Source organism: Castor canadensis, chromosome 15 (assembly GCF_047511655.1).
Source record: "Castor canadensis chromosome 15, mCasCan1.hap1v2, whole genome shotgun sequence".
Classification (NCBI taxonomy): Eukaryota; Metazoa; Chordata; class Mammalia; order Rodentia; family Castoridae; genus Castor; species Castor canadensis.
Genome location: NC_133400.1, coordinates 95664262 through 95689743, shown reverse-complemented (window position 1 = coordinate 95689743; position 25482 = coordinate 95664262). Strand labels below are relative to the sequence as shown.

Below are 25482 nucleotides of genomic sequence, written 5' to 3'. Positions count from 1 at the left end.
GCGAGAGCATACAAGGGAGGTGTGAGGATAGGCAAGAAACTCAAAAAAAATTTTAAAAACAAGATAGCATTTGATGTCCTCAATGCAAAGGAACTAATGCAGAAACTTATAAGCGACTGAGACCAATAGGAGAAGGGGACCAGGAATTAGAGAAAAAGTTAGTTCAAGAAGAATTAATTTAGAATGTAACACATATGTATAGGAAAGCAATGTGAGTCAACTCCCTGTACAGCTATCCTTAACTCAACTAGCAAAAACCCTTGGTCTTTCCTATTATTGCAAATGAACAAAACCAACAAAAATCAACAAAATCAGAGATAAGGGCAAAATAGTTTCTGCCTGGTAGCGAGGGTGGGGGGAGAGAGAAGGGACAGGGGGAAGGGAGAGGGAGGGGGGAAGGGGGGAGAAATGACCCAAACATTGTATGCACATATGAATAAAAGAAATTTTAAAAATGTCAGAAGATCCTGAGAACTTCTCAATCCAAAACTTTGAAAACTAGTTTCAGAAGCACTGATGGTTGTATTTAGTTATTTTACATAAATGTTATGGTTTGATCGTGGCAGGAGTCATAAAATGTTAGAAAGTAGCATTTCTATACGTCTACCCAAAGTAAAATTATTTTGAAGTAGGTGTTTTAAGATATCACGAACCTGATGATTCTACAAACATGTCTGACATGCGTGCTGTCGTGTAGATGCTCCTCTCACCTTACACACAAAGCTTAACATGAAGATCCTGCAAAACAACAAAGTGTAATGAGCAGGAGGAGGTAAAGTAAGAAAGCAATTAAGAATATGGAAAAAAGTAGAAAGTGGATCGTTTGGGAAAAATAATAGGGGAAAAGATAATTAAAAAGAAGACATTCTGATGAAGTTTAATATAATCTTTGCTATGAATCTGTCATGACCACCTCTAAGAACATGAGAATAAAAAGAATTGAAACACATTCAGCTAAAATACTATTTATGTCTATTAAGTGGTATTCGTTAGTGTCATGAAAAAGGTTTCCTATTCTTAAAAAATTACTCCTTAATTAAAACTTTAAATTTTAATTTCAAAGTATCCTTGAATGACCTGTAGCACTGTGATAGAAATAATATATTTTGAAGCTGTCCTGTTCCTGTTTAGGAAAAAAAGTTCAGATTATTTCAAGTTTTGTTTTTCGAGTTTTATTTTCTGAAAAGAAAAGCACTCAGTTCTTCCTGTTCTCCATTTTATTTGGATATGATAATAAAACATGCAAACAAAGGCCCAATGCACCAATGGAGTAAAACTATTCATTTTAGCCAGTAATCCCAAGTACTCAATAGGAGGTGCGAGGTCAGCCAAGGCAAAAAGTTAATGAGACCCCATCTTAATTTAAGATATATTGGTGCACACCTGTCATCCCAGCTACACTAGAAGTGTAAGTAGGAAGATTGCAGTCTAGTCAGGGCCCAGGTAAAAACAGAAGACCCTATCTGAAAAATAACTGAAGTAAAAAGTGCCAGAGGAGTGGTTCAAGTGGAAGAGCACCTGCCTAGTAAGCACAGGCCCTAAGATCAAATACCAGTATCATTATTTAAAAGAGAGAGAGAGAGAGAGAAGAAAAAAAGAAGATGATCATTTTAAGAAAATATGCCTACCAGTTTATACCTCTACATCTTTAACTTTAAAGTATTTTCACGTCCATATTACCTAACTTTATCCATCCCATTTTCTGAAAGTGGAGCTACTAATTCCGTTCAGTAGGCTGGAAAACAGATCACTGGATAGGTTAGTCCACATAACTACTCACTGCCAGCAGAATTACCAGCCACTTCTCACTTCCAAATATGGACCTTCTTAGTTACGATCTGAGGAACCTCCTCTAAACAGAAAACACAGTATTACGTAGTTGTATGGTGAAAAGTGAATGAAATTTGGCAAAGTCCAAACTAAGTTTTCTTTGTTTATGAAATGAGGGTCCCATCTATGGTCAATATTTGAATGGTGCAATGCATGTTTGGAATTTAACATTTTACCTAGCTCATGATAGGGAGTGATAAAAAGGACACCCTAATTGGTGATGTTGTCACTTACAGGAAGAGCACAGAACCACTGCTAGGGGCGGAGTTTGAGTAACAGCTGATTTGTAGGTGCTATCTTTCCTTAAGCTTCTGTTCATCAAAAGAAATGGTCTCTAAACTGAAGAGAACACCCACAGAGTGGGAGAAAATACTTGCCAGCTACACATCAGACAAAGGACTGATAACCAGAATATACAGGGAACTTAAAAAACTAAATTCTCCCAAAACTAATGAACCAATAAAGAAATGGGCATGTGAACTAAACAGAACTTTCTCAAAAGAAGAAATTCAAATGGCCAGAAAACACATGAAAAAATGCTCACCATCTCTAGCAATAAAGGAAATGCAAATTAAAACCATGCTAAGATTCCACCTCACCCCTGTTAGAATAGCCATCATCAGCAACACCACCAACAACAGGTGTTGGCGAGGATGCGGGGAAAAAGGAACCCTCTTACACTGTTGGTGGGAATGTAGACTAGTACAACCACTCTGGAAAAAAATTTGGAGGCTACTTAAAAAGCTGGACATCGATCTACCATTTGATCCAGCAATACCACTCTTGGGGATATACCCAAAAGACTGTTACTCCAGAGGCACCTGCACATCCATGTTTATTGCGGCACTATTCACAATAGCCAAGTTATGGAAACAGCCAAGATGCCCCAGCACTGATGAATGGATTAAGAAAATGTGGTATCTATACACAATGGAATTTTATGCAGCCATGAAGAAGAACGAAATGTTATCATTCGCTGGTAAATGGATGGAATTGGAGAACATCATTCTGAGTGAGGTTAGCCTGGCTCAAAAGACCAAAAATCGTATGTTCTCCCTCATATGTGGACATTAGATCAAGGGCAAACACAACAAGGGGATTGGACTATGAGCACACGATAAAAGCGAGAGCACACAAGGGAGGGGTGAGGACAGGTAAGACACCTAAAAAACTAGCTAGCATTTGTTGCCCTTAATGCAGAGAAACTAAAGCAGATACCTTAAAGCAACTGAGGCCAATAGGAAAAGGGGACCAGGAACTAGAGAAAAGGTTAGATCAAAAAGAATTAACCTAGAAGGTAACACCCACGCACAGGAAATCAATGTGAGTCAATGCCCTGTATAGCTATCCTTATCTCAACCAGCAAAAACCCTTGTTCCTTCCTGTTATTGCTTATACTCTCTCTACAACAAAATTAGAGATAAGGGCAAAATAGTTTCTGCTGGGTATTGAGGAGGGGGGAGCGGGAGGGGGTGGAGTGGGTGGTAAGGGAGGGGGTGGGGGCAGGGGGGAGAAATGAACCAAGCCTTGTATGCACATATGAATAATAAAAGAAAAATGAAAATAAAAAACAATTAAAAGAAAAAGGAAAAAAAAAAAAAAAAGAATGGTCCACCTTGATTTTTAACTCCCATATTCTAGGTCATCTCTCTTTCTCATTTTCCACCTTGCACCCTGTATTTTAGCACCCTGACTCGATCAAGTGTGGGTCTGCCTTGTGAAAATGTTTTCACACTCTTGTCAGAAAATTCTTCAGGCTTCTGTGTTGCACTGTGTTTAGTTAAGCCTAAGAAACCTGTCATATGGGGTCCTGATCTTTTGTCCTGTGTGGGAATCTCTCTGAGAAGACTAACTGGAGTGGCTTTTGACACTTTGGAGACTTCTTTCTTAGCATTAGAGGTCACCCTCATGGAGGTCCATCCATGTTAATGAGTAGAGCTATAAGATTGGCTTGAGCAAAGATAAGGGCTGCTCAAGAGTCCACCACCCTGGGCTTTTGGATTCAAACTGTTGATATTTGACCTTGGACCTGCAATGTGGCTTGACCTGGACCTGCTCATGAGGCAGAGGCAGGTTTGTTTTCATGAGCATGAGTCAGCACGCAGCGTGCATAGCCTCAAAACTGCACGTTTGCTGAGCAGGTTGAAGAACACTACTCAGACCCTGTGACTGCCTTGCTAGTTCCAAGCCTAGGTGGGCATCCCGAGTCTGTTGCCCCAAATTCCAGTCTGTACTTGGAGTGAAGGTAGAAGATAACACTAGATTTAAATGGCTCGTCTTCATAGTTTCACACTTGCTTAGGTCTGATTGATTGTCAGTGACCAAAAATGAGCAGTGTCAGAGGGTCAGGAGAAGCAGATGACCAGTGTGCTCTCCGTCCCGGCTGGAGGCCATGGTCACTAGTAGTCCCTTGGCTAAATCATGCTCCTCCTCCTCTGGTGGGTAGCCGCTGTGATCTTCCTGAGAACTCACTGCAGTTGTCTTTAATTCTGCCTTGATGCCAAAGGAAATAGTATCTATCCAAAGACTAAGGAACATTGCTTAAATTTGTTAACCTTCTACTTTCACAACATACCTCAGACCCCGCTATATGCAAAATATTAGTAAACCATCATTTTATTGGAAATTGTTATACTCACTGAGGGTCATAAATCACTTCCTTTCAAGGAAAAACTAGAAAAGTAACCAAAGACCTCCATAGAGGCCTGAAAAAATAACAACTAAACACCAGGGTGGATAATGTGAAAAGTGAAAACCCGGTCTTCATGCATCTGAGTGCTCTTGGCTCCCTTCCTTCTTACTGTACTTCCAGGAAAACCAGGGTCTTTCAGCTTTCCAAATCGCCACTGCAGTCACTTTTTGAGTGCTTTAAAGTTCTAAGGCAAGAGACTGAAGGGAACATTTAATTTCATTCTGAACACACATCTTGCCACTGTGGATATATTCTGATCAAAAATATTTCATCATTTGAGGAATGAATTCTATTAGATAATAAGATAATTTTGCTTTTCTTTCTTTTCTTAGGCTTCCAGTTTGACTTTTAAGTTTGCTTCCCTTCAGTTTTCTCTAGTTTCCCTTTCATATTTCTAATGCTGAGGTATTCATAGACTGGTTGGCAATGTTTTTGCAATTTCTTCTTTATTCCTCTATTTTTGTTATTGCTATTTTTTGGCACTACTGGGGTTTAAACTCAGTGCTTGCAAGGCTAACACTCAACAACTAGAACCAGGCAGCCATCCCTAGTAAGTGTTAAAGAAATACCCCCACTAACCACTCATCCTGTCTATACATCTTCTGGTCTAGTAACAATCATTCTTTTTCCTTTTCATCATCTGTAAGCTAACTGGGACACTATGACTTATAATGGTCCTTCCTGATTAAAATTCAGAAAGTAATTTCATTTGTTCCTTAAGCACTTATTTTATCTCTTTTCTTTAAAGAATATTTAGTTGAGTAGCTCTTGGGTAGGGGATTTTGTTCTCATGTATAACTTAACTCAGGTCTCCCATCCCAGATCACACACTCAGGGTCTGCAATGTTGAACCAACTTCTGCATTTACCCAGAATTCTTCTCCTGAGAAATGTTATTTTATTGATAAAAGAATCAGGTAGGTTCTGACTTTTATCCACTCACTGGTTATTTGGCTTTGAAAACATCTTCTGTGAAATACAGATTAAAAAAAAGTGTTGGAAAAGTGCAAGAATAAAAATATACATATAAAGCAAGCATCAAAGTGCTCGACAGGTGGGTAGCCACGTGAGCAGTCAGTATTAACCATGCATGGCATTGCTCCTGCTGCAAAGAATGAAAGGAGGAAGAGTAAAAAGGAAGAAGAGGAGGATGGGGTGAGGGAGGGAGCAGCAGAAGAAAGAGAAAGGCAAAAGCATGTAATGACTAAAACAATGAGCTTGTAGCCGAGCCTTGCATTTCATCTACGTAGTTCTTATCTTCAATGCAATTACAAAGTATGATGAGAGTCCCTCTGAAAGTGGTTTTCATCCTCTTACTCCCCCCAAGGAAGATGCGATTGAAGCTGCTTCCCACTTTCTCTATGTTAGCCCTTTGACCTAACTTCTGACCCCTCTCTGCATTAGCTAAGCTCTTCCTCACCCCTCCACGAAAGGGCTTGACCACTGCTGTCCCACTGTGACAGCTCTGATTCATGAGAGAGCCCTTTACCCACAGCCTGCCAAATGATGTTTCAACCCAATTAGACAATGTTGGAGCTAACATAAAATTTAAATAGAAGCTGCTTGATTTTGTAAATTATATATGAAAAAAAACCTACTGATTTTTGTCTAGTTAATTTAATTGTCCTTACTTCAAGTTAACAGAAAAGAGCAATTGGAACACCAGCAGGGCAAAAGGAGAACAAACACAGAAGTTAATTTTCAGGACAACTAGTCTTTAAAGTTTAATAGCCAGTGTGTCTAAACACAAAGTGACAGTTGTCTCATTACAAATGTAAACACACACATAAACCTACCCCGTGGCAATTTTAAACAAGCTTAGAACACACCTTTCTTTATGCCTGCGTCTTTCTCATAAAGGCTATCTTTTGTTTTGATTTATTATGTCTTATCTTACAGCTTCAGCCATCCAGTCAAGGTACTAAAATGGTTATTTCTAGTGAAAAGTATCTTTAAAATCTTAGCAAAGAGGAAAGTGCTCTTCAGATCACCCTTCTATGAAAGAAAACCTAGCTGCAATGTGCGTTTACAACCCACATAGGACATCATGCCTTACCTCGGGGGAGCCAGCCCTACATGTGCTTGCACCCAGGGTCTCAGATGTGAGACTCGACTCGGAGCATAAAATCTGGGGGAAGCAGAGTCTCTCCCTCACAAGCAAGGAGCAGCTTCATGTTCCCTGATGATTGGGTTTCCTAGCTAGACAATCAAGGTTACTTTTTGTACTTTGTTTGTGACAAGATGCTTTGATTTCACCAAATTCTTTTGATTGTGTGTGCCTTTGTTCTGGGATAATGAGATGAGAATAAGAGGACATCAATTGCTTTAAGAGTTAGTGACGCTGGTTAAAACTTCTTCAGATGAAAGTGTGAAGGTCAGATGAGCTCTGACCTGAACACCTTCTAGCAGGCTCAAAAGCTCTCTGAACACAGCTGTCTTGCTGGTCAAATGTTACCCTTTTTTGGTTTTCTGTTTCTGTCTCTCTTTCTCCTTCTCTCTCATGCAGAAGTATGTATGGAATAATTTCTTTTCTGCACATGTTGGCTTTTTTTTTGGTGGAGGTTGGTACTAGGATTTAAATTCAGGGCTTCACACTTGCTGGGCAGGCACACTACTGCTTGAGCCATGTTTCCAGTCCACATGACATTTTTTTTATGGTTTTTACATTTACTTACATGTGTATATATTATTTGAACCAACTCCTCCTCACACCCTGCTTCCAGGCAGAACCTGTTCTCTTCTCTTATTCTCTGACTTTGTTGAAGAGAAAACATAAGAGGTAATAAGAAAAGCATAGGGTTTTTGCTAGTTTGAGGTAAAGATAGCTATACAGAGAGATTCCTAGTGTTGTTACCATGAACAACACTATTGCAACCCACATTGGTTCATCTCTACCGGACCTCTTCACCACTTCCTAGTCCCCTTCCCATAGAGGCCTCTCCCAGTTTAAGATTACTATATTCACTCCTCTACAGTGAGCACATTAGCCACATTCAAGTTTTAGGTTTCCTTCCCTTTTCCTATTTCTCCTGTGCACAGTCTCCCTTTAGTGTGTGACCCATGTCCAATAATATTACTGCTTTTGTTTTAGGTCAATAATCCTCATATGAGGAAGAACATGTGATTTTTGGCCTTCTGAGCCTGATTAACTTCACTTAAGATGATGTTCTCCAGCTCCATCCATTTACTTGAGAATGACAACAATTCATTCTTCTTTGTGGCTGAATAAAATTCCATTGTGTGTAAATACCACATTTTCTTTGGGATCCATTTATCAATAGTGGGGCATCTTGGCTGTTTCCATAACTTGACTATTGTGAATAGTGCTGCAATAAACATGGGTGTTCAGGTGCCTCTAGAATAACATGTGTCACATTCCTTCGGGTATATCCCTAGGAGAGGTACTGGATCATATGTCAGATCTACGTTTAGTTTTTTAGGAAGCCTCCATACTGTTTTCCATAGTGGTTGTAATAGCTTGCATTCCCACCAGCAGTGTGTGAAGGTTCCTTCCCCCCCCCACATCCTCACCAACATTTGTTATTGGTGGTGTTCTTGATGATAACTATTCTAACAGGGGTGAGGTAGAATCAGTGTGGTTTTGATTCACATTTCCTTTATGGCCAGGGATGGTGAGCATTTTTCATGTGTTTTTTGGCCATTTGGATTTCTTCCTTTGAAAAAGTTCTGTTTAGTTCAGTTGCCCACTTCTTTATTGTTTCATTGAGCTTGGGGGAGTTTTGTCTTGACAAAATGTTTGTAAGTTTTGATCATAAGTGTCCCCCAAAAGCCCATTATCAAAGGTTTGGTTTCCAAGCCTGACACTATTGCGAGATGGTGGAACCTTGAGGAGGCGTTACCTATTGGGTACAGGTCATTGAGGGTGTGCTCTTGAATAGGATAGTGGGAACCCGACCACTCCTTTTTGTCTTTTTCACTTCCTGGCCCTGAGGTGAACAGTTTTGCCCAGCTGCACCTTCCTATCATGGTGTCTTACCTCTGCACAGGCCCAAAGACCAGCCAGGGCCATCTGATCACAGGCTGAAACCTCTTAAACCGTGAGCCAACATAAACATTTTCTCTGGTAAGTTGATCATCTCAGACATTTTTACAGTAAGGGAAAGCCAACTAACAGAAAAATTTAACATAATTTAACCTTTGCTAACAAAAGTTACCATTATAATACATTGATTGCTTATGCTAACTGGGAAGTAATAAGGTGAACTCTATTTTAAGTCAAGCAGGTAGTTTCAATGACTCCATTTCAGATATAACTTCACTTCAATAGTTCTTTCCTTAAATCTGCCTCCAAATGTTTCCATTACCAACAATAAAATAAACAAATTGCTCTTACTATAACAATAGTAATGAAGAAGAATGACATTCTACATGTGAAAGTCTGGAAGGTTGCCACAATTTTAGAAATATATATCCATTTTCTTTTTTATAAGCATGAACTCGAGCTCTGGCAAATCTGTACTCTCTCAGAGAAAGTGAGGAACTTCAAATAAGTATCTAAATCACAGTCTTATTATTTTCATCTTTCAATCTTATTATTTTCTAAGTTTTACTAACTTATCATGCATTATATTGCATTTTTATATTCTGCATTTTATACACATTTCCTTATTTCAGCATAACTTTCATACTCATTGTAGCAGTAAAACACTGCATAAGTTTAATAGTTTAAATGGCATACTGTTAATCTGTTTTTTTGGGGGTTGTTAATAACAGCAGTCACAACTTCTACCATTTCTATCCCCCTCTGGAAAAAAATAAGAATAATAATAGCTAACTTAGGGCTTGTACCTACTACTGAGTCTGGCACACATTAGATATTCAAGAAAAGAGGTAAGATTTTTTTACTGGGATATATGTCTAGAGTTGATTTATCCACATTTAGTAAATGAAGAAATTTATAACATTTTGTGCATATTTTGATTGCTCTCAAAGATAATTAAATGGACAAGTGCCGTGCCACCAGAATGGAGCTTAGTGCTCACGTGTGTGTGTGTGTGTGTGTGTGTGTGTGTGTGTGTGTGTGTGTGTATGTGTGTATGCCTGGGTGACTTGTGCACACGTAAGCATACGCTCTACCTCTGAGTTACACCCCTAGCCCAGAGCTCATTGTTTATAAACCAAATGCTCACCACCATTCCCGTCCCATTGTTCTTCATTTAATTCTTTCAATATTAGAACCCGCTGTGCCCCTAGCAGTGCTGAAGTCACTGTTACGCCACAGGTTGCAAGTAGAATTAAGAAGGAGCCATTTATTCACCAAGAGTCTGAAGACCCTGTGGGTTCCCTATCACTAGGTCAGCCACTAGCTAGAATGTGTATGTGCATAAATTGTTTTGCATATGTGTGTTTTCCAATGAGACTACAGTCAGTCACTGTGGTATTATATCAGACATGTAAGGATAATATTGTAATGTGAATTTTAATAATGGATTTATGTACAAAATGTTATGAATGGTTTAGAATTTGCTTCTGAATTAATTTTTTTTCAAATGACTATCAGTTTACAGAGAAAAGCCCAGAGTTAAAAGTTGTAGTCTACCCAGAAAAAACAGAAGGTACAAAGTTAAGTGTGGAGCACAGGAGAGACCTGCGCTTCTGGCCCCCATTCTCCTACACCTGTAATAATCATGAAATGTAGTTAGCCCTTAGCACAGAAGTGATAAAATGTAAGTTGGGGGCAGACCCAAGAGAAGTCAAGAAACTGGCAAATACCCCATGACAGGTGGTATGCTAGATGATTTATGCACACTTGTTCTTATAACTCTTAGAACAACCCTATTATAGAGGCAAAAGAAGTGAGTCTTTGGCTATGATGTCAGTTGTTCAAGTTCACAGAGCAAGAAAACTCTGGAATTTGGGTTCAGAGTCAAGTTTTCCAGCTCAAACCCAACCTTTCTTCATTCCAAGATCCAAGTAAATGGGAAACCACCTAACTGTCTTCTCATTTATTTGTGCTTAATTAACTTCTGTGAAGATAAACAGGAATTTGTTCTCTATTGACTTACATTTTCTTGAGAGCACAAATCAGATGTTCTTATAATAACTATTGTAACCTTCTTTGATGCCTTTCACAATCAAATACTTCCATTCCATGGAAGGCTGTGTCTTCTTGGCTATATCTAGCAGATTCTTTTTGGTCTTCATGCCTCAGGCTTTGTTTGGCTTTTCTTCTTCACCCATTTACAAATCTCTGCTGTAGCCTACTATTGCCCTTAAGTGGGATGGGGTGGACTGGATGGATTCTTTTGTAACTGGCTAAGTGTTTTCATGTGCTCCTAGTCTCATCTTGCTCAGACCTTCAACAATATCTGGTTGTTTAAGCTATATATCATTCTGGAGGTCTGTTTGTACAAGAAGGGAGATAGAATCCCCAAACTGCCTTCCAGAGAACTCCAGACCAGCAGGTTGATGATGCTCTTCTGTGGCCAGATTTTTTCATCCACCTTCCATGGCCCAGCCTTTATGCCAGACATGGGAGACCGAGTCTGACCTTCTGTCTGGTGCCTCCTCCAGGGAAAAGCCCCACTGTCCCCAGAAAATTGCCCTGCCCTACTCCATGCTGTGTCACTGTTACACTGCCCCTGGGTTCTTGATCCTCTGCTAGAGAGGAGTCCCACTTCCTGCCTCCCATCTGCCCAAAGGATCCTCCTTCCTCTAACAAACTATCCTCCCACTTGGAAACTAATACTTCTCTAGACACAGATCATCAAATGGTTTCCACAAAGGTTCAAATAGCATACAGATGGCCCTCTGGATCTGTGGGTTCCACTGTGCACTGTGGATTCAATCAATAGCAGATTTTAAATATTTAAGAGAAAAAGCAGCATCTACCCTGAACAAGTATAGACTTTTTTTCTTGTCATTACTATCCAGAAAATACAGAATAACATTTATGTACATAGCATTTCCTTGTATGAAGTATTATAAGTAACCTGGAAATGATTTAAAGGCTATGGGAAGTTGTGTGTAGGTAATATGCAAAATCAATGCCATTTTTTTTAAAATAAAGGTCATGAGCTTTTTATGGCCTCGGCAGCATTAGGGTCCTGGAACCAATCCTTTGATGATACCTGGGATGACTATATACTTTAGTCTTTGTAGGTCAGTCATCTCTGACCCAACTTCTCAGCTCTGCCATTATAGAAAATAAAAACCCAAGAACAATATGTAAATGAATGGCCACAGCTGTGTTCTAATAAAACTTTATTTATGGACTCTGTTATTTGAAATTAAAATAGCTTATACAATTCTTTTAATTTGTTTCAAAGTTTAAATATGTAAAACTACTCTTAGCTCATAGGCAGCACAAACACAGGCAGTGGTATTGTAGTTTATGGACCCCCCCCCCACTCTGCAGAATGTGCTCTGCTCTTTCTGCAGGATAAGTTTGGTTCTGAACTTTGGGGTCTCTAGATGTGCTGTTTCTCCCTAGCAGCAATGTCCAAAGCAGCTTGTCCTCATTCCTAATTTCTGCCTGTAGATGGATCATGCCCATTTTCTCCCATTTTTGTGTAGTTGTTTCCTTTGTGTTCTGGGACGAGGGAAGTCATGTGGATCTTGTTAACAACTTACATCCAATCTAGAAATGAATAATTGATTTCTTTCTTCCTGAAAAATGTCATTATTACTTAACCTTTTTAACTTTTGAGGAATCTTTCTAATTGAACTAAATTAAATGACTAATGTGTAACATTTTTTCCTTGGTGGTTCTGGAGTTTTAACTCAGGGATTCATGCTAATAGTCAGGGCTCTTGACTAGAGCCATACCTCCAGTTTTCTCTCTCTTTCCTCTCTCTCTCCCTGACTCTGGTTCTTTTGGAGATAGGGTCCAATCTCAGCCTCCCAAGTAACTAGGATTACAAGCTTGAACCACCAGCACCCAGCTACTAGTTTGTAATTTTTGAAAGAACATAATTGGACTTCAAATGATTTTTCAAATTATCCATTCTACTTTTCCTTCTTAAGCATGTGTTTCAAGCAGGAGGATAACATTGGTAAGTAAATTACAAGACTGACAAAAGTGTGAATTAAACATATGCCAAGAGCTACTTTTGTGGTTGCTGTTCATTTATTCATTTACTCAGCAAATATTTGGATGTGTAACTGTATCCTGAAGTGAGATGTCACTTTATATCTATATTGATTCATGAAAAGGAATAGAATATAATCTTATCTTTTTGAGAACCACCAGGAAGAGAAGGAGTCATGAGATAGGTCTTTATCTGATACTCTTGATATCTGTCGCTCGCTTTGCAGGAGGTATGGACTATGCATAAGATGAAGTCTTTCCATTTGGTGTGGTGAAGTAACCTGTTCCAAAGAGTTCAGAGCCCTGTGCTGATTGCTTTATACTCTGTGCCTTAGAATTTATAAAATGCAGTAACTACCTATGAAGTTTCGGTGGAAAAACTAAATGAATCTCATACCCAGGCATGGTGTAATGCTCAGATCATAGGACCCCAAAAATCCATATCAGAGAATAAGTTTCGTATTGTTTGATTTTTTTTCTTATTGATAAATGTATGAACTTCCCAAAATATTTTTTTAATCAATTCACTACTGAATTTACTTCCTAGTCATAGTTAACATTTACTTACTAAATGGTATATTCCCCTTGGCTGTGCTTCATGTTGTGAGCAAAACAGAGGTGTGTAGATTAAAGTCTTTCCACGGGATTGCTTGTCAAATGTCTGTCACTATTTAGTATGCTACAGAACGGAGAGGTACGCTTGTGCAAATGATAAGAAATAATTGACTGACTTTGTCATTTTTGTGTCCATTTAGATATGAATAGTAATGGCACCAATTTCGGTTCTGAGTTGCTCAGACTGTGGATTGAATGAACCATATCCTTCCCCATCCATGATGTGCGACTCCAAGGCTCATCACTAGTAAGTATTTTTTAATTCAATTTCATTTATTCTGTTGAGATTTTAACAGAGGATACCTTTATAAAAAAAAAAAAGAGAGATACATGTATTCATGTTGGTGGCATGGGCTGTGACTAAATTTCGTCTTTCAGTACTAATTGTAAAACAAGAGAGCACGCTAAAATGTCTATTATGTAAAAATATGCATCAGTATGGTGGTATATGTATGTCTATACAGACAGAGTTTAGAAACCTCTCTTTTAACTGTATAAAAAGTCACTGGAAAATTTCAGTGTTTTCTGGTTATGTAACCTTATATAAATTTGTCACCAATATAAGACTAAAGATTTTTATCTAGTTTAACGTTTTGAAATAGTTCGGTTTTATTGTAATGTTACTGAACAGAGTATTTGATGTTCTTCCACTTGCACAAGCATCATAGTGATCATTGATGAATGATGATTTTGGTGTTATGAAAAAGGAAATCACACAGATTTTTAATTTCTGGGTCACCTAAATTTGGAAGTAATGAAGTAATGAATGTGAAATTATTAGCTAACTGTAAAACTTCATTAAAATGCATGCTTTTATAGCTAGTTGTGGTAGCACATGCCTGTAAGCCCAGCACTCAGGAAGGGGAAGCAGGAGGGTGATAAGTTCTGGCTAATATGAGCTACTGAGTGAGACCATAGCTCATAGCTGGTTTTATCTTTTGTTAACCAAAGTTACAAGTAAGACACTAGAAAGAGTTACAACCATCATTTTTTCCAATAGTTCATCCAGTCAAGTGTTTTATATGTTATTTACCTCCTAAGAGATCTGTTAAAAATAATTAATTTTAATTTATGATCCACCTTAATTTCATATATTTAATAAAATTATCTTTGATTGAAATATGAGAAAACACGTTTCTCACATACAATGCACATACTAATCTCCACCAGCCAGGAAGACTTTCTGCCCTGTAGGATGTTTGCTGTCTTATTAGATTTTATTTATTAGATATTTATACCTGCAGAGGAAAGATTCATACAAACTTTGGTGTATAGTTTAATTTCAGGGGACTGAGGAAGCAATGTAGGAATTCCACCAGACATTGTTCATTCATTTTAATACAGTATTTAATTCCTGTGTCTATTGAAATCTCTTTGATATCTTTTATGACCATTCTTATCAGCTAAATGATGATAGTGAGTCTATTTAAAATGAAAAAAAATAGAATGTAACGTTACCAAAAATATTCAGTAGCACTGAGAAAGCCTTTCCCACTATAGTTTTAAGAGTTAGTATTTAACCAGGTCTATACAATGAAGTGAGCTTGTAAAATCTTTTGCAGAAATAAAATATATATTTCTTTCTCAGAACAAGGGTCTATCACATGAATGAAAAGCTTGCATACAAACAAAACAAAAATATTAATAAGAGATAACATGTGGTTTCTAATATATTGCTGATGTTGTAGCTTTGCTAGGTTTGTACATGTAGGTTCTCCAATCAGTCTAAGAGTGTAACTTGTTTATCTTATTTTTCCAGCTTTGCAAAGTTGAACAAACCATATGACCTCTCTGTTCCTTGGTTTTTTCATGTGTGAAATAGGGTTTGTAATAAGAAATCTTCCCTTATCACACAGTCTGTATTACTAAGTTAATAGAGTGAAGCTTAAGGAACACTATACTACCTTCGTAAGTTATCAGTCAGTTTCTTGGGAGTATTGAGTTATCATTTTGAACAAATTTTAGAATTGTAAGCCCTACGTTCAAAGTCATTTATCAATTAATTGTGGGGCCTAGAGCGGTTATTGACCCTTTAGAAGTCTTCATTTCTCTGAAACAAAATGGAAATAATTATAATATACTCCATACTGCTTTTTGTTAGGGTGCTTACCCACAGCCTCTGGCAAGGACTAGTAGCAGTCACCTTCATTGGAAGATATAAAGACATAATTATAAAGACAAATTATCATACAGTATTATTTTTAAGTAATATAAGTCAGTGATCCTCTGAATTTGGAACTACTTTTGCCATATATTATATTTAGAAGCGTTAAGAAATATGCTCAGTTGTAAGATTTTTTTTATACTATCCAGAATTAAGAAAAAAAAAGATGAGTGAGTAATTTAGATCAAAGTACCAAATGCATACATAACTTAAATATGGCATCCTGATTTTCCAAAAAATGACAAAAAGCAATTGACTTTCTCAGGCCTATCAGAGAATATCAAATGAATGTTTTATTTGTTATGAAGTTTAGACTGTTTCCACATTAAAATGACTTCCTTTTCATAGGAGAGAATGGCACCAAACAAGACGAGGTGGGAATGTAGAATACATGTAAAAGCTAATGAGAAGTGAAGGCTTGAGCCTTTCCTTCCCAGCCACATGCTCCATCTCAGATTCTACACTGGTCTTGCTCTGAGCCAACACAAGACATTGTCCCTTTGGCTTGTATTGGACAAAATTCAGTGGTTAATAATGGGTGGCATTTTCCAAATGAGTCATGATTTTTTTCCAAGGTGTGAAGTACTGATAACCAGGGCAGGAACAGAGTCAAGAGCGTGGGCGCAGGCTTTGTGTCCATTTCTCTAGCCTAGCCATTGCCTGGCTCACACAGCTGGCTCACACCAGAAAGCCAAGTCTTGCTCCCTCCCACGTTAATGATAAACCCCTGGAAACAACTACCACGTTTGGTTTCCTCATCTCTGGATCCACCCATATCAGCAGCCAGTGTGTGTTTCTCATGTAAATTCAGTCTGAATTATTTCTACTTCAGTCTGTGTTGTTACCTTGGTCTGCTTTGCCCATTTGTTCCTGTTTATCTTTGCAGTAGCTCTAGCTTCAGCACTTTCTCCCATTGTGAACCACCAGCAGTGCTTGTGGAGGAGGCTCTGGAGTGTAAAAGAACGCACACACCATGCTCCTGGTGCAAACCTGACTGCTGCTTTGCTGTTCCTGAATGTGAACATGAGGGACAGATGTCCCTGTTCCTGCCTCCCCAGGCCCTGCTTCATTCACACCTCTAATCCCTCAGTGTTCCCAATAATCACATTTGTTGAAGTCTCATATTAGAATTTAGAATATAAAGCAAGTCATGGGGGTGGAATGCCAGTCTTACTAAACAGACAGATGCTTATTGATTCCTACTTATTTTCTGGGTTTTATAGGCTATTATTTATTTGTTGTGTTTCCCTTAAAATTATTTGCAACTTTAGCTGGGCACCTGTGGCTCAGTCCTATAATCCAAGCTACTCAGGAGGCAGAGATCAGGAGGATCACCATTTGAAGCCAGCCCAGGCAAATAGTTTGCAAGACCCTATCTCAAAAAACTCTTCAAAAATTGGGTTGGTGGAGTGGTTCAGGCAAAGGCCCTGAGTTCAAGTCCCAGTACCACAAAAAAAAAATGATTAGCAACTTTAGAAGTTTCCTACTAAAGGAAACCAATAAAGTCAACCCAATATCAATAGAATGCTTCTGTGAAGGAGTGTCTCTAAACACTTAAGAGGAGTAAAGAGCTTCATTCAATGTCATAGGGTCAGAGTTTGGCAGAGTCATAGGGGCCAAAAGTTATTTGGAGACAGAAGATAGATGAAATCTTTATCAATGGGATTTTTTTGTGTACTGCCAACTAATTTCTGAAGCATTTATTGATCTTCAAAACAACAAAATTATAATCAAGAATCATAGCTGGGCAAGGCAGTTCATGCTCCTAATCCCAGCTACTTAGGAGTTGTAGGTAGAGGGATAGCAGTCCTTGGCTGGTCCTGGGGAAAAATGCAAGATCCTATCCCAAAAGTAACTAAACCAAAAAGAAGGAGGAACAGGAGGAAGAGAAGGGGGAGGAGGGAAAGAAAATATTATATATTTCAAAATAAATAGGTAGAGGAGGTGACTTTGAATGTTTCACCACAAAGAAATGATAAAGATTTGAGGTGATGAATATGCTATGCACCTTGATTTGATCATTACAAAATGTATACATGAATAAAAATATCATATTGTACCCTTTAAAAAGTTTGCAGAATCAGTTAAAAATAAAGTTTTAGATTAAACATGCATATAACACATGCACAGTCAACATTTATACCTAATTAGGTTGGCTCACATAGTGCCCAGTTTTCTTTCCTTTTTTTACGTTTATTCGTATTATCATAGTCTTGTTGTGCTGGGGTACATTGTGACATTATTTTAAGGGTAGACAGACATGGTGAGCCCAGGTAAGAGAAGGGAAATAAGGCTAGGAATAGACTATATTGTGGGCAACTGGAAGGTGAGTCCCTTAATGTCCTTTCAGCTTGCTGAAGAGTGACTGACAGTGAAATTAATGAGTCATGAGTGACCCAAAAAGGAGTCTGAGACCCTCTCTCGGATGTCTGCTGTAGACCTCTCACCTTAATGCTGATCAAGAAGCCCCCCAGCCTTTTGCGTGGGTCGGAACCACAGGAGGCTTCTCAAGATTAGACATGCTACTCATCGGTCAGATGTCTGCTCTTTCTTCGAAGCCCAGCTAGATGTGCTGTCATCTATGAAAACCTCTTCCATCTTCTTCCTCTGTTTTTTATTTGTTTATTTTGTTTTTGGTGGGACAGGGGTTTGAACTCAGGATTTCATGTTGCAAAGCAGGAGCTCTACTGCTTGAACCACACGACCAGTCCAGTCTGCTCTGGTTATTTTGAAGATGTGGTCTTCTGAACTATTTGCCAGGGCTGAGCTTGAACAGCGATCCTCCCAATCTCAGCCTCCTAAGTAGCTGGGATTTCAGGCATGAGCCACCCACCTCTGGCTCCTTCATCTTCCTCTTAAAACTGACTCTCCCTCACCCCTTTTCACCTCTACTTATGTATACATGCCTGTATTATAGAAGAGACTTAATTATTTTTGCAGTCATTGGGTTATGAATCATCTGTCCCATTAGACTGTCTGCTTGTGGAAAAGAGTCCCTGTCACATGCATTCTTGTTTTCCCAGTGTCTGTCATTAAGCAAATAGTCACTGATTAAATTAATGGTTATGATGATTGATAACAACCTGTGCTCTTAGACTGAACAGAAATAATTGCATTTGTCACGGTACAGAGATTGCAATGAAACGTCTTTTGATATGGATATTACCTTAAAGTTGTTACTGGCAGAAGCCTGTAAAAAATATAACCAGAAAAATGAAAAGTGGTAACTTTTTACCTACCCACAAGGTTTATATCATTTTAAGCTCTTTTAGCAAAATGATAACAGGAGTCTTGAAAACGTGTAACTGACTCTGATAATTACTTTATTATTTTACCACTAAGTATACTATTTTTAGAAATAGCATTTCAACAAAGATATGACATTATCTGACCTCATGTTATCTGAGGTTGGAATGACTTCAGTAAAAGAGCAAGAAAGGAATTACTTCCTAAGGTTTTATTTTATTGTAATAACTACAGTATTTATTGCAACTGCTTTTTTCTAACACTCCAGACTTTCATAAACTACTTAAAACGTACACATATGAAAGCATACATTTATTTATATATACATACTTATGCTGAATATTAATCATATGCATGAATGCTTTATTTAAATACCTAAATATGTATTTCATGTGTCAAGGAAGACTCTATTATTAATCTGACTTGGTAACGATGGAAAATGTGTATGTAAAATATAATTAAATGTTCTTGGGGCTGGCCAAGTGGCTCAAGTGGTACAGCACCTGTCTAGCAAGCAGGAGGTCCTGAGTTCAAACCCCAGTACTGCCAAAAAAAAAAAAAAATACGGCATCTTTAGGGCTGGAGGCATGGCTCAAGTGGTAGAGCACCTGTCTAGCAAATGCAAGATCCTGAGTTCAAACCCCAGCACCATCAAAAAAAACCTTCCCAAATGTTTTTGTAGGCTTGAGGTATTTGTTTAAAAATACAGTGAGAAATAACAAAACTACAAAGAAAAACTCTACATGAAAAAATGAGCATCTGACTATCACTCAAAGGAGAACTTGCAATTATTCAATTGAATGAATATACTTGAATCGTGTAATTTTAAGGAAAAAAAAGACCACTGAAGTGGTGTTTTAAGGTTTAACACTCATTCTGGTTGCTTAGTTTATATTGGTCATGTACAGTGAGGTCAGTATAGGCAGAGGAGATAGATTATACATAGCACAAGTTATCTCCAGGAGCTCAGCTGTCACACATAGCTGTAGGTAGGTCAGTGGGAAGCATTAAGCTAACAAGGACAGTTTTAAGAGAGGAAAATGGGCTGACATGCACAAGCATGTGCATGTCAAAAGCAAAATGGGGTAATCTTTGAATGAATTATATATCGAGAACATCCATCCCTTTGTAAAAGCAGAAATACAATGGTGTCATGTAGGCATTATCACATAACTGAAGTTCCATTATGCTCAAGTGGGTAGAACAGTGTGTTCTTGAAAGAAGTGGGCATTTTTTTATTATTCCCAAAGGTAAACTAGACTAAAGAACTTTTCACATCTGTGTTTTATGTGTTTGAAGATTAAAATGTCTTGGTGACTATTTTATTTAAAATAAAAAAGGTTTTATTGGTAAATGATAGCTGCAGAGGGGATTTCATTGTGACATTTCCATATAGACATATACTGTACCTTGGTTTGGTCAATCCCCTCCATTAATCTCCCTCTTCCTCCACTTGCCTTCTTGAAATGTTCCATATTTGTACATGTATATGAAGTACATCAACCATATTCACCCTCCTTTCCCCTCTTCCTTTACCCTCCCCTCCTAGTATACCCTCCTGTATACATGACCTGTATTATATTCCTGTCTTTCATTGTTTTGGTGTCTATTCATTTTTCACTGGGGTTTTTCCTTGGGACATTACCTGTAAATATAGTGTAATTTAGTCACTCAGACTTCCTCTTATTACTCTTACTTATCCTTTCCACTCCAAGCTAAAGGACATAGAGTAGCCTGTTGAAATTTAATAACGATGGTTGTCATCTACTGAGTTTGCAACTATGCAGTGGGTTTCACTGCCGAATCATCACTGGATATTCACAGGAACTGTGAAAAGGTCAGCATCATTGTCTTCTTCTTCAGACAGAAGGTGGATTACCATATGCAGTGCTCCAGAAGTAGCTCTTGGAGGTGTGAGTTGGGGTAAAGGGATATGTGAAAAGTAATGGATCAGAATGTGTCTGTGTGTGAAGAAAGAGGAAACATTGAATATATGTAAATACAAATAGAAGCAAATTTAATTTTTTTGTAGGGCTGAGGATCCAACCCAGAGCATCACACAGGCTAGGCAAGTGCTCTACCCCCAAGCCACACGGTCATCCCAGTAAATTTGATTTTAAACAAAAAGAACTCCTTTTTCTTTTTGGCAAAAAGAATTCTTGCACTAAACTTTCTTTAAAGCATAGTGTTCAAGTAGAGTTTGACATTTTTACTCACTGAAACTTCATATTGTGATCATTACTAAAAAAAAAAAAAAGAAGTGTTTGATAAAATGTCACTTTTAAAGGGGTTCATGTGTTTCTGATCTTACTTTCTTCACTCATTCCAACAATGTTTGTAGATGTTATAGAATGTAAAGCAGAAATCCCCAATACTGGTGTGCATACCCTCACTGGTGTGCACTGAGATGGCTAATGAGTGATGACAGGAAAATCCTAGCATCGCCACACAAAGGAAGACAAGCAAACTGGGGGATTTTTTTTTTATTGTTTAATCAAAGTTTAAATCGCATTGGCCCTGAAGCATGGAGCAACACAAAGTGCAGAGCTATTACTAACACATGTGGCTGTGGAAGTAGAGCCATTGATTGCTATGCATTCCTGACTTAGGAAGGCAGTGTAGATGTGCACATAGGAGCTTGTGACAAAGAACAATTCAAATATCAGAAAAGTAAATGTAGTAATGTGCTCTTCTGAGCCAGTTTTCTAACTGGAGAGTAAATCAATCATGTTTAGTGATTTTTTTGTGCGTACAGTCTAATGGTGTTTTTATTAAGCTCAGCAAGTTACTAGTGTCACACTCTGTTTACTACATTCCAATGATAGACAAAGTGGCCCCTTCCTCTTGGGGGACAAGAGAAACATAACTATGCATGCACATTTAAAAGTATTTTCTTTTCTGGCCCACGAAGCAGAGAAAATGTACCTACATCTTTTAGGTTCTCTGAATACATGATTTTGCTGGCTTTCTCAAACCAAGATGGTTTCCGTGTTCATGCAATAAATGTAAAAGTCAGTGCTTAATATACAAGTGAAGCACAAAAGATTTTGGAGACATAAATCATAATTCATATACTAATTTAGCTTTTAAAACTATACAGACTTTAATTTAGATGTGGTGACACATCTATAATTTCCCATACTCAGAAAGTAGAGGCAGGAGAATTGCAAGTTCAGCACCAGTTAAGGAGACCCTGCCTTGAAAATAAAATTTTAAAAGTCAAAAGGTCTGAGAGTGTAGCTCAGTTGGTAGAGCACTTGCTCTACCTTGTACTTGGGGCAAGCACAAAGCCCAGGGCTCCACCTCAAGTACTACAATAAAAGGTGTGTGTGTGTGTGACTGTGTGTATGTGTGTACACACCTAGAGTGATGGTAATGTCTAATGGCTTTTTGACAACTGGGAAACACAATGTTGTAGAGAAACACAAACAGCATCTCAATATTAATTTCGCCTTTCCCCCCTACTTCACATAGGGAGCAAAAATTAGTAAGATTTTCACAAAAGTAAAAATCATTAACAGAAAATTTGTGAGTCCCTACCCTAAGTACCAACAACCTGAAAAGAACAGCACAGAAAAGATATTAAAGCTCAAATTTAGGACCTGACACTCCTAATATTAAGCCTATCGAAGTATATTAAACAGATAAATGTCAGAGGCCTCTCAGCTCCTGTATGGAGAAGTCAGATATAATAAATTGCAAGATAGAAATAGTAAGACGCCATGAGCAGAAGAAACCCTTATATATAAAGCATTTGGAATTGTCAGTTTATTCCAGGTTTGTTATTATTTCTCCCAGGAAGATTATACAAAGCAGAATGCATAGAAGGAAGCAAATGAATGTTAATTAAATTGAGTTGAATTCTATTATGTATTAATTTCTTTGGGAGATCCATTACAACCTTAGGATAGATTAATAAGACATTTTCTTTATTTCAGAAAGTAACAGCATCACAGACTCAATCTCACTCTTTTGTTCGTGCCTGGGCCAAAGTCCATGTGCAGATCAGGGTGAAGCCTACTTAAGCAGGAGAGGCTGTCGTCTTTCTTTACTGTGTTTCTTTTTGCTTGCACATTTGATAAAGGCAACCTGATTGCATTGCTGGACAAACTTCTTTGTCCAGCTGGCTGCTGAGCAAAACTAATCCTTACGTCCAAGTTCTCTGTCAGTGCTGTTAAAACTTCCTCTAAAACTATACCCTCCTTTGCCTTGACATCACTACTGTTTGCCACTGTGTTTTTATAGCTCAACCACTGAAATAAGCTGCTTAATTAAATTCTAGTGTTAGTCTCTCCTGGTATGTCATTGCCCTTTACATTGGAGTTTCTTTCTAATACACGTCTGAGTATTTTACTCTCTGTGTAGAAGTCTCCCTTTGCCTTGGAATTAAAATCCAGACTCATTTCCAGTGGGAATAGGAAGCTGTACAATATCGGATTTCAAGAAATTCTTAAAACTCCTGTGCAGCCATGCCCTCTCTTGTACCTCTTGTCTTTGGTGGACTTCCCATACAACACTTTGAGCTCTTTTGTGTCGCTGGGCTGTTGGACTAGCCTATGTCTTCTTTGTCTACAAGGCTTTCCCCTTCTCTTCCACCTCAATAATGTGGAAGTGTTTGCCCCCTGAAAGAATTTCAAGTCACCTTGCTTTATGTACTGTCAAAGAAATTAAACTGAGATTATTTGCTGTCCATGGGTTTATCCTTCCGTGCCTAGTTAGACTCTGTGTCCCCCCTGAAATCTCCTCTGTAATCCTGTACAGAAGGGTACACAGTGCAGGACATCTGGAACATGCTCAGAAATAGGAATTGAGTGAATTTTTTTGGTAGTATTAGGGTTTTGAACTCAGGGCCTTATGCTTACTAGGCAAGTGCTCTACCACATAAGCCATGTCCCCAGCCCTCTTTGCTTTTGTTATTTTTCAGATAGAGTCTTACAGTTTTTGTCTTGGCTGAGTTCAGACTGAGATCTTATTACCTATGCCTCCCACATAGCTGGGATTACACCGTTAGCCACCATGCCCAGCGTTGAGGGAGTTTTTGTACCCAGAATCATAGGGGGCATTTACCATTCCTCCTCCACCAATATAACCTTCTTATCTCCTTATGTTCACGCTTCCATGAATAAAAACTCTCTGTAGATTTGCAATAAATGTAGTACCAAATGACACAACAGCCATCACCTACCACTTGCCTTTTGACTTTCTTTCCCTATTTCTATGATGATTTTTTTTTTTGTGGTATTGAGGTTTGAACTCAGGGCCTACACCTTGAGCCACTCCACCAGCCATTGTTTTTGTGTGAAGGGTTTTTTGAGATAGGGTTTTGTGGAACTATTTTCCCAGGCTGACCTCTAACTTCAAACCTCCTGATCTCTGCCTCCTGAGTAGCTAAGATTACAGGCGTGAGCCACCAGTGCCCAGCTATGATTTTTATAAGTTGTAAAAAGGGCCCATTGGCAAAATACTCTGTGTATGTTATTCACAGTCTATAGAAGACCATTAATAACCAATCAGACTATGTAACACTATATCAATGACTATGACAAACCTCGCCCAAGATCTTCCCTTTTCCCTTCGGAGAACCGATTTTTCTCACCATTGACCAGTTCTAATGCACCATCCAAATAAGCCTTTAATGGAAAACAGCACACTGTGTAGCTGTATCCCATTTAATTGGCATCAAAGCACATTGAATTTTTTCAAATAAATTTTAGTGATGGATAGCTAACTGTCTCCCTTATTCATAATAAAATGTGCAAATGATAAAGTATCATTTCACTATGTGAAATTTCACCATGTAAAATTTTCTGGAGCAGACCACTTATGTGTGCACAAAAGCAAATAAAATGATGAGTTTTTGTTTTGGCAAAAAGTATTTTTAAATACTAAGACACTACCAAAAATGGTAGCAAAGGCTTGCCTAAGTCAAAAGGACAAGGACAACTCAGAGGGGACATGATAGTGCTGAAGTTTCTCAAATAGTTAGCTCAGTAAAGATTCATCCAAATGTCTCTCAAATGATCAATGTCAGGGAAGTTGAAAAAAGGCAAGAACAGCTAAATCTAAAGACGATTGAAAGAAGCCCGAATTACCTTCCTACTAGTTCTCCAAATATATGAGTGACCTTTTCATTACTGTTGTTTTAAAACCCAGAACATTTAAGGATATATGTCAATAATCATGAAGAATTCCAAATGAATTCACAGAACCTTCATTTTTTTTGTGCTATAGCAGTGATCTGTCTCAAGTCAAGAAGGTAAAGTTTGAATGAAAACTTTGTGTTTTAAACTTTAATTAAAGAGAGGTGTGCTTAATGAACTGGGGGTTCTCTAGTTGTGGTGACTTTGTAAAGAGCTAAGCAGACATCTGATAGGAGGCTCTTCGGAGGAAGCTAATTTAGAATGGAAACAAACAGTTGTGAGAAATGAGGAAATCCTGCTTGAAAAAACGAAGTGTGGCAGGATCCCATCAAATAGGAGTGTTAGGGTAATTTACTATTCTGGGTAACCCAGCAGCTGGTTTGGCTAAAACAATCCTCTTTTTCATGAGCACTGCAATAAGGACAGGAAATGGTTCAAAAAGCACAGGGGCTTTCGTGTAGCAGATTCCTGAACAAATTTAATAGCAAAAACCATGATTTTTTTTAGAAGCTCAATTCTTAGCCAGCTCAGACAATCTTTGATGAGATCATGCATAGGCTTCTAAGTTTAAATACTTAGAAATTATCCTAGAATGAAGAATTTTAAGTAGTGTAATGATAAGTGGAAACAAGTTTCTGCCTACATCATTCAGAACAAGTATAGCATGTTGAAATCAATACTTAGAATTAGTTGTAAAGAACAATGAAGATTTTAGCTAAATATTGACAAAGTAGTCTAGAAGCCCA

The 25482-nt window shown here is 38.2% G+C and overlaps 1 protein-coding gene across 12 annotated transcripts in view; it reads left to right on the top strand.

The window, feature by feature from the left end:
* Chrm3 (cholinergic receptor muscarinic 3) overlaps nt 1–25482 on the top strand; it is a 429909-nt gene that overhangs the window by 114567 nt on the left and 289860 nt on the right. For all 12 annotated transcript variants that reach the window (XM_074056780.1, XM_074056779.1, XM_074056782.1 and 9 more), the window contains exon 2: nt 13327–13433. The gene's annotated coding sequence lies outside the window, so the exon portion shown is untranslated. The remainder of the gene's footprint in view (nt 1–13326; nt 13434–25482) is intronic.